Source organism: Sylvia atricapilla, chromosome 1 (genome assembly GCF_009819655.1).
Source record: "Sylvia atricapilla isolate bSylAtr1 chromosome 1, bSylAtr1.pri, whole genome shotgun sequence".
NCBI lineage: Eukaryota > Metazoa > Chordata > Aves > Passeriformes > Sylviidae > Sylvia > Sylvia atricapilla.
The window spans coordinates 80929358-80943665 of NC_089140.1; positions in this window are offsets into that span (position 1 = coordinate 80929358).

The window sequence follows — 14308 nt, forward strand, 5'->3', positions numbered from 1 at the left end:
GAATAACAGTTCTTTACTAGACATATTAAAAATAGAAATGTGGTAGTACAGAAAAAGGAAACAAACAAAAGAGAAAGCACTGACAGAGTAAGCATACAGCTTGACACCCTGTTGGTAAGGGTGTTGGGAACAGTCCCATTAAGTCCTCCTGGAGTGAGAGATGTGGTTCTGTTGGAGCAGAGATGATCCTGTAGAAGGGCGTAGTTTTCCTCTGAAGGTTCAGTGGTAGTGAGATGGGTCCAGTCTTCCTCTGGATTCCAGTGAAAAACAGACTGTCCTGGTGTTCTGAATCTCAGGTTTTATCCAGCTAGGAATAGTTGGCTCCTCCCTCTGGGTGGAGCATCTCACAATGGGATGATGTATTTTTTCAATCATGCAGTGAGACTCAATGGCCCATTAACAGAAGATATCCCCTGGAGGGAGGATGCGTTATGGAAGAGATAAAGAACACTGCCCCACAGCTGGCCCATTAACAGAAGGCACCTGCCCCCTCCTCCCCAGAGCCACAAGGAATGAGCCATACAAGGGAAAAGCACCTCCCCAGCTGGTTTCAACAGATGGTAACAGAACACGTACTTTTGGTTACATTTTGCATTGCACCCAAGACGTGGGCATATACAACAAGTTGTTTGTTCATTAACACAAGTGCTACCTCTGATTATATGAATGTATTTTTATTTAACTTGTGTTCTGTTTTAGCATCAGCTGGAAAATAAACTCCAAGTAAGCCCACACCCCTTCTCCTTTGCCTCTTTCAGTAGGGGAGGGGCAAAAGCAGAAATCATGGGTTGGGGCAGCAGTTTACTGAAAGCACAAAGCAAGAACAAGACATGGCACAGTAACATTAATAGTAAAAGGATACAAAAAGAAGGTATATTATTGACAAAAATGGGTGTTTGCCACTGGGAACAAGAATCATGGTGTATGCTTCCCATAGATCGTGTCTGTGGGGTTTCCTCAGGCAAAGGCAGCGTGGTGGCTGGGCAGACAAAATGTCCAGCTCCCTGTGGAGGACCAGGGCTTTCCTTTGGAAATTGTGCCCTCCACTGGTTGTGTGCATGGCGTAGAATAACAGCCTGGTCACAGCACTAAACTCTGGCCTCTCTCTGCAACCAGACAAACAAGACTGCAGAAGGATGCTCTTATTGAGGTGCTATTGCTGTTGCAGGTGATCGTAATTTTTTTCTAATTTTCTAATTTAGGAAGGGCTTCAAGTAATTTACTTCTCAGTGAAGTGGCACCATTTCTGTGTTCTCAAACTTTGGATAAAGATACAGATGAGAGTTGCTCACTAGAATACTTGAAGGCTGTGTCTGATTCCATAGCTAGTTCTGGCTAGTTTGGCTAAATCTGATTAAACTTCATTTAATTTATAGTGAGATGAGAAGGAAGGTTTTCAATCAGACTTATTTTTCCATTTATTTTTCCATACCATCTGATGAGCTCTCGGAAATTCCCGGTATTGCTGTGTGGCTTTTCCTTGTAAGTGAAGAAAGTTCTCCCTGTCCTTTTGCTGATACTTGTTTGCAGTGGGGTACTGTTACTCCATTGATGTTTTTATTTCCTGCTATAGTTACAGTACTTTTCTGTTGTATAATGGTCTGCTTACTCATTCTTTTTTTCTGGTTGTCAGGTAAAGTTTTACTGTTTTCACCCATTAGCAGTTAGTCAAAGTTCATGGTCAGCCTCCCCTGGGCCCAGTTAACATACAGCCTGTTTGTTAAGCAGTAACTATGTAAGTTGTCAGATCTTTGCATATGTTACTTATAGAATGAAGCTAAAACAAGCTGGGCGATTGTCACCCGACTTTAAGGCAGTCTTTACCACAACTAAAATTAGCTCAGTCCAAGAGAAGTGCTGAGACCCTTCGATTTGAGGTAAAAAAAAGTCTGACATTTTATCAAGTGCTGGGGAAGCAAATTTGGCTGTTCTGTAGAATCTGACTTAAGAAGTTGTGTGCTGTTTGGGATATGTATTTGTAATGATGCCTATACCCATGCTTTTTGGCTTTGATATGAGGGGACAGGAAGAAGTTAAAATATAAACCTACACTGAAGATTTGAAATGGAGCATGGTTTTGTCCTGAAAATGTACACAAAGCAGGAGAAGAAAGGGGCAAATAAAAGTGTGCAAAGGAAAGGTGATTTCGGCCTTGCATGGCAGGGCACAACTGTGAACACCGAGGCTGTGTGTACTGAAGAGCACCAGTGCCTGTTAAACAGTCTGACAGCCTTTTGCCGTAAAAATGCATAAGGCATCTTGTAAAACTGCACTAAATTCTTTCTACAATGATTTAAATGTTACAATCATTACACAGAGATAAAGTGACAGGACAGGGATAGAGTGGCTTATCTAAAATGCCGGAATTTAATATCCCAAGGCCATAAAACTGGAACCGCAGACAAAGTAAATCTGAAATTATTTTTAATGAAAAGAGACTAACAAAGAGGAAATTAGCTAATTAAGCAAAGTTCTTCCCTAAATGATCATGAAGGAAAAGAGGAGGCAAAATATTTTGATCCATTGGATTGTATGTGACTCATCTGCAGTGCGGTGCTTTGACCCAGGTTTCTACAATCTGCTTTCACTGAATTTATTTTGTAGGGAATGAAGCAGTTATTTACTTTTCTCCTGTATTTGACTATGTATTTTTCTATTGCATTAACCTTTGCCTGTTAAAAGGTAAAACTGATTTTCTCATTCTTGCCTGAAGTAAAGGTTTTGGGATATGCACTTCCTAGTCACCACCTATTGCACCAGGAATACTTTTTGAGAAGGGCACAATAGAATTAATGATATGATGACCTGAGCTTTAGGAGCACTAAGTGCTGTCCTCCAGGCAAGGAGAGATTTATGATTATTTTAAAGTAAAGCAGAGGGCTGTTTCTTGCTCTGCCTATTTTCTTTTAGGGGCCTACTACTGAATTAGGCAGTAGTCTGAAGGTCTGGGATTCCTTATCATATAAGGAAATGTGCTGTATTTCCTGTTTCCATGGCTTAAGTGTGCAATGGAAAGCAAAGTGTTCTAATTTACACAGGAGGAGTGGGAAATAATTTTGTTGAGATATGCTTTTCTGTCATTTGCTATGTTCATTTGATAGTTTTCAAGATTAAATACTTAACTGTGACTTCAGTTATCACTGTGTGGATTATTATGTTGATACACTTTCAATTGCTAAGGTAATGTGTTAAAATTTTGTTGATATGATACTTCAGAATAATAAAAAAAAATTCTTCTGATAAACAGGAAAAGAATTACCATAATCAAATTATAGTGTAGGTCTGAAGCCAAAAGGAAGAAACATTCAAGCTACACATGCTGTTCAGTACCAAAGTAATTTAGATACACAGAAAAACTTACAGTTTATCTTTGTTTGTATCTTCTAGTAGAATCACTTGCCTTTTGAGAGTTGTGTTATTTTTTCCTTGCCCTGCCAGATTTTAGCAAAAAAAAGGTGTTACATTACTGAATGACTAATGCTTTCCTTAAATAGTGTAGGATTTAATTTGTTTGCAAATAGTAAAGCTCAGGGTCATACTTACAAAAGTTTTTTTTGTTCTCCCCCCCCCCCCTTTTTTTTTTTTTTTTGTCGTGAGACACATTGTGTCCTACAGATTTTGTGATGCAAGGTGAATTGAACAAATGCAGCATCTTAGTACTGCAATTCTATTTTTGTAGTTTTCCATTTCCGTTTTGCAGAAATTGGCTTTGTAGAGAGAAGGAGGAGGGTATGGCTGCAAGACAGCCACGTGGTAGGCGTAAAATGCACAGTCACTACAGCCACACAGCAGTGTCAACCAAACTTGACTAGATTTGTTTAAGAAATGTGCACATATTTTGTGGATTTTAGGAATTTCTGTATTTCTGGGCATATTGAAATTCTTGGTTTATCCTCTGGTCTGATTATATGTTCCTACTTAATGTAGTACTGCTCCAAGGAAATCCTCGGTCTCTGAGCTGCTGTTTCTGACTCCTGAGTTGTAGCCAGGTAAGAAGATACAGAATCCAGGTTCAAATAAAGCACCACACAAGCCATTTGAGTGAATACAGTCTGTGGAAAAAGAGTTCCAAACCCCAGGCTTTGTGGAAGTCTTTCACCTTTCATGAAGGACACAGCTCAGAAAGCAGCAGAGATCTTCCGAATTCTGCATAATTTAACAATGACTTGAGCTTTGCTTTTCTCATGTGAGTGTTCTTCAAGAAGTTTGACCACTGTAAAACCATTTTAAGATCTGTAGGAGAAGTAAGCGAAAGCAGCATTTTGGTTACCATTTATATTTGGAGTTAAGAGGGCAAAGGAGAGAGGGGATCTTACAGGCCAAGGAGGGCAATAGATTTTGATCTATTTCAAAAGCAGTTTGGCAGACTTGGATCATCTGTGTGTGCTTCTCACTGCATCAGAGAATCCATGCTGTGACTGGGTTATGATGAGCACCCACTCAGAAATGGGTTCATGTCTGATGCCATTTCTCTCAGATGAACACTAATTATCCATAGATTGCCTCATACTTCCACAGTTCCACTTTTCACTGTAGCCTTTATTCAAGAAAGGACATGAGTCCTTCAAATTCATAGTTGAATTTTGGATTGTCCTGTGCAGGGCCAGGAGTTGGATTTCAATGATTCTTGTGAGTCTGTTCCAGCATAGGATATTCAGTGATTCTGTGGTTGAAGAGGGCAGCCTAATATTAGATTTAATGCCAGTAAATTCTGCTGTGAGTGAATTGTTTTTCTTTTACATTTGCCAAGATTGCAGTTCTGTAGTTTTAAAATATAGCGTCAACTTTCTTTTCAGAAACAATACACGTTTCTTCTAGAAAATTTCTTGATAGGACAGTGTGGCATCTCTGTTTAACTTAAAAATCACCCTTGAGCAAGATTACTGAAAATACTCATTCAGCAGTTTTTTTCTTTGCATGATAATCTTTCTGTTAATCCTTGTATGCTTTACTGATGGAGACATACATGGATAACTACCATTTTCCTCCCTTTCTTTTCCTGAATTCTCCCTTGTACTTAAGTGTTTGCTTTGATTTTTCATATTGCCTTTTTATAATTTACCTGGCCTAATAAATGAATCAGTCTTCAAATTTCCTTTGCAGGAAGACTAAACATGTTAAGGAATGTTCTTTTTCTCTCTAACATTTTAACATGTATTGAACTAACCTTGATTTATTTAGCAGTCTATGCTGACATAGCATGGCTTTTGTTTCCAGTATATGAAAGAAAAACACATCCACACCAATGGTATTTAGACTGAAAAATAGCCTTGGTCTACAATAATTCTGGCTATTTAGTAGTTTTAAGTACCTAATTTCACATTTTTATTGTATTTCATCACATGGCAAATGAATGCAGGCCTTTTATCCCTTTGGTAGTTCTTTGGATTTGGGTTATTTGTTCAGGTGTGACTTTTGCTGATTTCTTTTCCTTAGTATAATGTTGGTATTTCTATTAGAGGCTTTGGTTAAAATGTCACATGGATGTTTTTTCTGCAAGTTGGTGTGGAGAGCTGGAACGATCACTGTGATATACTCATATGAACTGCTGGCATTGGTAAAAATTATGTGAAACCTGCTTACCAGTACAGGGATATTTTTCAGCTTACTGTGTATGGTGTGGTTTTTAAAAGTAAAGGGGGTCCTTGAAGTTCATATAAAACTTGTGGCACAGAGAGGTCTTTGCAAGGTCAGAAGCAGCAAATTATGGGCTTTCAACCGGAGGTTTGTGGCTACCTTCTGGGGAATCCACAAAAATTAATTTAAAAAGTAGATCTACTATCAGCAGGTTTCTATTTGCTACCCGTGGTTGTGTTTTTCCAATGGAAAATTTTAATGTGTCTGAAATGATCATGTGAGAATCCCTGAACCAAAAATATGCATTTATGTAAGATACTAGCTAAGTGAAAATGAGCTTAAGTGAGGAAAGATTTGTTTTCTTCTTTCTGTTGTTGCTTACCTGGATTGTTGAGCTTTGAACCTCTGCAGTGTACAAGGTTCTCTGTCTCTTCTGATGAGCATGTAATTTCCTATTCTGCTATATGACAGCAGCCTCATGGTTTTGCACATTCCCATTGCATTTTAATAATTCTGGCTTTTCAGGTATTCATATATTTTGGTTTAGGATCTGCTTAAACATTAAAATTGCATCTTCAAAACACCTGATCAACTGCTACTGAAGCCTGTCTAAAAGGCCAACAGAGCCTGTGAAACTCCTTAATGCTGTAATGTCAGCACCTGTCCATGCAGAAGCTTTGGTTCAGAGAGGCAGAAATTGTGTCTCTCTTGCATATGCTTGCTTGATTCTTGACATTTTTTGAAAATGTTGGTGTGAGGAGAAGACACAAAAGGAGTTATCAGGAGGAGGATCAGTGTGAGCTCTGTGAGACAAAAATGGGAGTGGTGAGTGATACAGCCAAAATCTGAACCTTCTCTGTCAGCCCTTAAGGTTTGATGCTTTTTTTTTTTTTTTTAATTTTCCCTGAATTTTTTGTAGCTCTTCTTGAAAGTATACTTCTTTTTCTTTCCTTCCTATTCTTTTTTTCAAGTTTTTCAGAGTGTACACGAATCAAAGTAATGTATATGTCCAATTGTGCTATTCTCTAAATTGTGCACAGGAACCCTCATGATCTGTGTTCATGTATATTTTATTGCTGCTTCCTTCTTTTCAGTACACAGAAACCAGACTTACACTCTGAATACCTTTATATCAATACATAAATAAGCTTTGTGGTTGTGATCAATACCAATTAAGTTTATTTGCAAGCACAGGTCTCACACTGAAGCAATTCTAAAAGGAGTTTGAGGAGGAATGGGACAAATAGTAGTCATCATGGGAGAATACTAGCGTTACTTATAATACTACAGCTGGTGAGCATCTTGAAGTGTTTATTCTGTAAATAAATAGATAAACAATTCCTATAATTTTTTTACCCTTTCCTCCACCCCACAAATGAAAAAAACCCAAAAAAACAAACAAACAAAAAACCCCAAAAAATAACAGCCCTTTTGAATGAAAACTTTCCTGAATTTAAATGGAAACTACCTTTATCATCCTTACAAATTAAATATAAGGAAACAGCTTTTAATGTGAAAAAATGTTGTTAGATTCAGCAGCTGGCTCTTATTTTGCAGAGTGCATTAAATATAACGTAGGTCAGATCCGGAGTGACTTAACAAATGGTTTATGTTACTTAGAAAAAGTTACTGCTTCTTGTGAGTCTCCTGGATGCACACTCTGAATTAGGTTGTTTGCTTATTCTAATAAAAACACTGATCAAATAACACTCTTCTCAGGATTATTTGCCTACTGCAGGAAAATTAAGTAGTCTAAGCATTTTCCATGCACAGAAAACCTGGATGCTGGATCCATCATGGAGTTTTATCTATAGCTGTTTTCCTCATGTTTGTCTGTACTTTGAGAGACTGTGAACAATCAGATGATTGGAGTGGGGACATTTTTCCATACTTGGGTCATACTTGCATATGTAAGGAGAAATCAGATGTTGGAGCATGCCTTTAATCTCTTTCAGAATGTGTGATCAATAGTGATCCATTTTCTAGTATTGTTTTAGTCTGAATGGTAAAATTTTCATTTCCACTGGCATAAAACCAGATACTGCTTATAGTTCATCTTTCTATTCTGTCATATGCCTGAAGAATCTATGTTGGCAATACAACAACATTTGAAATGTGTATTTCCGTTTCTGTGCAAAATACCCAGGAGCTGTTTTATTGTCCTTGAGCACCTTTATTACTGTGGTGAGACAGTGTTTCCATGTTGGATATGCAGGTCATTCACTGTCTGAGCTTGTAAGTACCAGTGTTGTGAATGCTGCTGCTTTCTTTTTGGGGTGCTCCAAGCAACACTGAACCCAGGACACTGGAGCTCAAGCTCCAAGCAGATAATCCAATAAAAGTATTGAACTTTGCTTTGTAGTTATTGTTGTTAGGTCCTCCCTGATCACTACACCTCATCCGTCCTGCCCCCCTCCATGAATAAGCAGCCCCTCACCCCAACCTCATCCATCAGAATGTGTTTGTTTGCTGTTCACCTGCTGGTACAAATTACCACATTCTTTCCAGTTTTATCTAGGCCATGGGCCTACTGAGACCTGCTCAGTTGATGTTTTGATGTAAGTAGGCTCAGTTTTAGCTTCAGCTGTCTCAGTCAAGGGTCTGCCTAAGAAATCCTCAAAGTCTTTGAAGGCACTGAAATGAGTGAGCTCAGGGTGCTAAAGATTTCCTGAAGTTTGCTGTCTAAGAAAGATGGAAAAAAAGCACCAATGTTTTTCACAGGCTTTTATAAAGGCTATTTTAGGGCCGCTGAATTTTCTCCCTCCGCCAGTTTAAGAACTCTGCTAAGCAATAGAGAAATTCACTTACTTTAATGTCTGACTAATAGTGGTAGAAAATTGTTCTTTAATTTTTTTTCAGCTGGAATCTTTCATCTTTAGTACAAACTTAAGAGCAAGGCTCTTGAACGGAGGGACTTCCCTTTTTCTTTGGAAAAATCTCTCAGCAACACAAAGATCCTATAGCAGTAGAGATGAGAAGGCTTTCTCTTTAATTCCTGTTGCTGATATAGATTGTCAGGACACACAGTTAGGAACATCTTGATTTCCACTATTTTATATAATTACTTATGCCTTTAGGTTAGTCCAAGGGGTTGATACTGGGTCTAGTATGTAGTCTTGGAGTAGCAGAACTTCGTCTATTTGCCTTTAGGGGGATTGTTGAAAACCAAGTTTTGGTCCTCACAGTAGCATAATTTCTTTTACATGTCAGTAAAAATATCATAAAGTATTGATATAATGAAAATATAATAATAACCTTCTGATACTAATACTCTGGGAATAGACTAAGCTAAATGCTACTGAATGGAGATTTCTAGGTTGGAGAAAGAAATTTCTAGGTTTCCCTTCAGTAAGTATGTGTTAAGCCTATTAACTTTAGGGAATTTATTTGCATGTATTTAAAAGAAATAAAAGTAGATGTAGAAGATAGCAGTTGGAATGGTAGTTATTTGTTTGCATTCAGCCCTGAAGTAAAATGCAGTGTTTATACAGCAGTATTCATTTTCAAGCTAGTACTGAATAATAAATCTGGAAACACTTTTTTTACTATTGGCGCATCTTATCTTCACCCTTTACAACTGCAAAAACGGTAGCAAAAAGCTAATTTGTTCAAGATCACGAAAGCAATTGGTGGCAATGCTGTGATTAAAATGAAGCCGGCAACTGCATGCCCGTGTGTGCAGCTGGAAGAATGTGTTTTATAAATTGTTGCTCCTGAGGGTGGCAGTACCTGTGCGCTTTCACAAGTGATGGAGCTGGAGATGGAAAGGGCAGATGCTCACTTATGCCACATCGTGCTTTCTTACTGCTTACCAACTGTAAGACATAGCACCTACAGTGGTTGTCTCTGTCAGATTCATGATCGTGGCTTTGTTTCTTTGGTTTTTATTAGCTCTTGCTAGATTTGATGTCTTATAGTTATTGCTTTTAACTGCATTTGGATCCTCCTGTCATTGTTTAGACACATGACTTCACAGCTAAACTTATTATTTGTATTAAAGTGTACGACTTTGTGTTTTGTACTACATCCTGGTCTATTTTTGGGCAAAACTTGAACTGGTTCTCTGTTTTGATGATTCTATCTTTTGTGACAGAAAAGTTCCAGGCTTAAATCTGTTGTTAATGGGAGTATTAAACATAAATTGTCTCCAATCCAGCATGGGTGTTGTCACTTTTGTTTATCACTGTTTTACCTGCCTTATAATTTTTATTAAACCTTTGTGCATGAGCCATATCTTAATTCCCTGAGTACACTTCACTATACGTAAATGAAACTTGATTTTTATGAAGATATTAGATCTGGCCTATGTTAATAAGCCTACATTTTCTTCCTACTCATTCTTATTTCTATATTTTTTCATGGGTACAAATGAGATGATCTGAGAGAAGAACTATTTTCCTTAGGTCTTTAATAACTTTATGCTTTGTGAATGTGGCTTGTGAAATAGAATGAAAAAGTTTTGTGTTGGTGTCACTCATCAACAGCTCTTGCTGCTGTAACTTTCTGTCATGACAATCCCAGACTTATTTTTACCTGACGTAAGTATCAGTTTTAAGTACAGTTACTATCTTGATCTTCTGGTTCAGAAGCAATCAGCTTAAACATCACGAAAACAGCACTTAAAGACAGCTGCTGACATCTTGCATGGAATCTGGCTAGATTATTTGCTTTGTCTGATTTTTCTAAAATAAGAGATAAAAATTTGACACAATTTCTAAATACGAACAAGCTTGAGACAGAATACCTTCTTTACCATTCTCAGGGAAATGTGTAGTGAGTGATGCATGAACAAATACACTACCTCTACCATGGCAATCAAATACTTTGTCTGTTAGTTAAGTCAACATAGTCAAAGTTTGTTAGTGCAGAAACAGTGCAGTAAACAGCATTGCTGGTTTCTGCATCTGATCACTGAATCCCAAAAGGAATCACAAAATCACATTAGTCATGCCAAATGAAAAAAGCAATTCAGAATGGGTATATAAAAAAGGCTGCTTGAGACTGTTTTCTACACAGTAACATGAAATATTTGGTTGGGGTTTTTTTCCCCTAATTGAAAGATCACTGGCAACTCTTCCCCTGCCCTGAGACTGAAAGACTTTCCTCTACATCACCTTATGCAGAATACTACTTTTGTTCAATATGTTAATAGATGTAATTAATACCACTAGAATTCCATTAAATAGGAAAAGTTGCTGGGGAGAACAGTAGTTAGTGGCAATTAGGTGATGTTATCCAGCCATAGTAACACTCAAGTGTTCAGCCTGTACTTCTATCATGCTACATTGGTACAGCTAGAGCCCTAAGATTGAATAAAAATCAATATGCTTTTTCAGCCAGGGCCAAGAGTGGAATGGGCAATGCAAAAAAGCCAACTGAATTGAGAAACACTAAATCTTCCCTGAAGACCAAGAACCTTCTATGGTAGCTGCTTTCAAAATGTTTATTGAAAGGTGATAGAGAAGAATCATATGATCGTCTTTCTGGCCTCCTGGATCTACCTTCGGCACATGGAATAAACACTTGCTGGAAATTGATTTGGGGCTGGAAGCCTTCTGCCTCTCTGCTGAGCCAGCCGGTAACATGTGTGGATGTGTGAGCTTGATTGCTGCCTGAATTCTTCTCAAGCAGTTTCTCCTTATTTAAAGTGTTTTCCTTGTTACAGAGTTGTTCCAGCATCTATTTTATATATATGCTTTAGGGAGTATCTTTTCTGAAGACTGCTTTAATAGTAAATGATTATTCTGATAAAAACTGTTTGAAAAAAAAAGTGTCCTACAGTTTGCAGTAAAAAAAGCTAGAGCAGCTGAAAGCCTCAGTCCAGTGCATATCCAAAAACAGGAGAACCCAATTGCTCACACAAGGGTTTTCACATGGGCATCTGCCTCTTCTGGAAGGATCAAGTTCTTTTAACTGCTGTCTCCTGCTATTATCTGAAACAAGCTGGGTGTGTGTCAGCAGGCCAAGTCCAAACAGGAGATGTGGTTACAAATACTGCAAGACAGGATGAGAAGGCTCAGCCTTCTCTGAAGTCCATGCAGCAAAATTGGCTTAGCAATGTCTCAGTGGATTCAGAGCCTTTTTCTTGCTATTGGCTAGACACTTTTAGCTGGCAGCGTTCTTGTGACTTACAGAAGAGACTTAGCTTTCTATCTCCTGAAATAAATCTAGGTGGAGAGAGTCAAAGTATTAATTAGCCTTTCCTAGTGATAAATCCCCCTGAAGTGTCATTGGTCTGGACCTACTACTCTTTCATATTTGCTGGCTTTTAGCTGATTGAACAGCTCCTTGTCCTTTGGCCTGCTGAAATTGAAGCTGATCTCAATACTAAGGTTGAAGATGAGTGCTGTGACTAGGGATTTCCATGATCCCATGCAGCTATGCTGAATCCTACTGAGCTGTAGTGAAGTCCTCAAATTACTCTGTCAGGATTCAATGAAACTGTAACAAATTGAGAATCCCACATCTTCAGCGAGAGCTGAAGGACATCTCTCGCAGAAAGATCCTAACCAAGGTTGAAGCAATTTCTCTGCCACCAGAGGAGGAATCTTCTTTCACCACTTCTGTCCTCTATGTTCACTGTATTTTCAGCAGCTCAGGGCTGTCCATGCATTTTCGTGGTATAGAAGGGATATGAGAACTTCTCCATCCTAGAGAGGCTTTGCTCCAGCATTTCCCAGCTGAGGAACTGGTCTGCTTGCTGTCCCCCCTCATGTTTAGGAAACTTCCCTGTCTGATCGTCCAGGAATCACACTGTCAGTCACTTCACATCTCATGGGGACTGAGGTCCCTTTTCTACTGCACACCCCACTTCCACATAGTCAGACCAGGTTTCCTTTTCTGCTCGGCCCCAGGTTTCCCTCAGCAGTCTCAGATGTCCAGATCCTTCAAATAGCCTAATCCGAGTAGGGACCCAGAACACAGAGCTACTGTAACAGTGTGTCTTTTTCGGAGTGTAGCTACAGCCTAATTATGTCTCAAGCAGCCTCTCCAGTGGAGAAACTGCTTGAGAAGAATTCAGGCAGCAATCAAGCTCACACATCCACACATGTTACCAGCTGGCTCAGCAGAGAGGCAGAAGGCTTCCAGCCCCAAATCAATTTCCAGTGTTTATTCCATGTGCCGAAGGTGGATCCAGGAGGCCAGAAAGACGATCATATGATTTTTCTCAGTTGTATAGTGTCTCAGGTCTGTGGGCGGTACAAGGGGCAGGGCAGGGTGCAAGTGACTGTGGGGAAGACAGAAACTGGACACCAGGCCCTATAGTAAATGGGGAAACAGAGAAAGGGGATACCATAGGGGAGTAATGGACTTGAGAAATCCAAGGAGAAGATTGCATGTTTGCAAGGAACCATGGGGGAGAAGCCTTTGTTACACCTGGGAAGGATATATTTAATCTTCGCTTTTCCAGGGCAAGGCAGTTGGAAATTCCTTTAAGAGCAAAAGAGACTCCACAAGCTACCTGCACTACTTTATTCCTCAAAACTTCACTCCCATGGTGGACGAGGAATGCAGGCAAAGGTCGCTGCCAACATTGCGCATGCGACCAAATGTGACCAAATGACCAATGCGACAAAAACCTGGCTTTGTCCAGGTCTCAGGTTTTAATGATGCCATTGGGGATGAGGACAAACCTCTTCCCAAGGATATCTACAGAGCTGCACAAGCTGCTTGTTCAGGCTGTGTGAGGAGATTCACAGGACTACTCAGGATTCAGGAATATCCTGAGCTGGAAGGGGCCCACAAGAATCATCAAGTCTAGCTTCCAACTGAATGGTCCGTGCAAGGATCAAACCCACAGCCATGGCATTATTAGCACCATGCTCTAACCAAGCCTGTTCATTTTCTGCCTGTTATCACTTTAGGCAACACTAAGGCTTTGTTTTCTGTCATAGTAAATCTTTCTTTTTTGATTTAAGTGACAAACAAGAGACAGATAAATGTGTTACTGTCCAGTAAAGTGTCACTTTGGATCATGCCCTAAATCCATATAGCTCTGACTACCAAATGCATGGTGTGTTGTATGTTTAAACTGGAAAAGTTATCTTTATCTTCTGATCTTATGGTATGAATAAAATAATTGATATAAAAACTTATATATGGAACATTATGAAAAGCTTCTTAATATGCAATCCTCTATGATGTATTTTATTTTGCAGTCTCTTGCAATGTATAACTCAGTAATGCATTCTATTGTAGCACAGTGAAAACTTGTAATACCATGTTCATATATTTATTGTAGTCCACTATATTTCAAATATGTGGATTTTTTCTTTCCCTTTTGAAATACTTTATTTTTCTAATGTCTTTTGAGATGACGAAGACTAAAACTTGACAAAACTACTACAGTGTTACAGCTGAAAACATTGTAATTTGTGGTAATTAACTGAAAAGTCTGTGCTACTTCATCTTTAAAATTGTGTTATTATCAAATATCTAATTGGTCTTTTTTAAGGCAAGAGAATGATGATTTTTTTTTTTGCGTATGCTTAATCAGTAGCTGGAACTAGGCTGCCTGTTTGTTATTTGCACAAGTTTGCATCTTACATTCATACTAAGAAGTATTTAATATTTCATATAATTTACTTGAAACTTTCAATTGTTAGTCATCAATTCCTTTCCACAAATTGAGTTCAAAATCTATGATTGAAAGACACTCAAAACCATGATGTTGCTTTATGAAGATGGATGTTATTTGAAAATTAATAAACCCTGATGCTAAAGAGAAGAG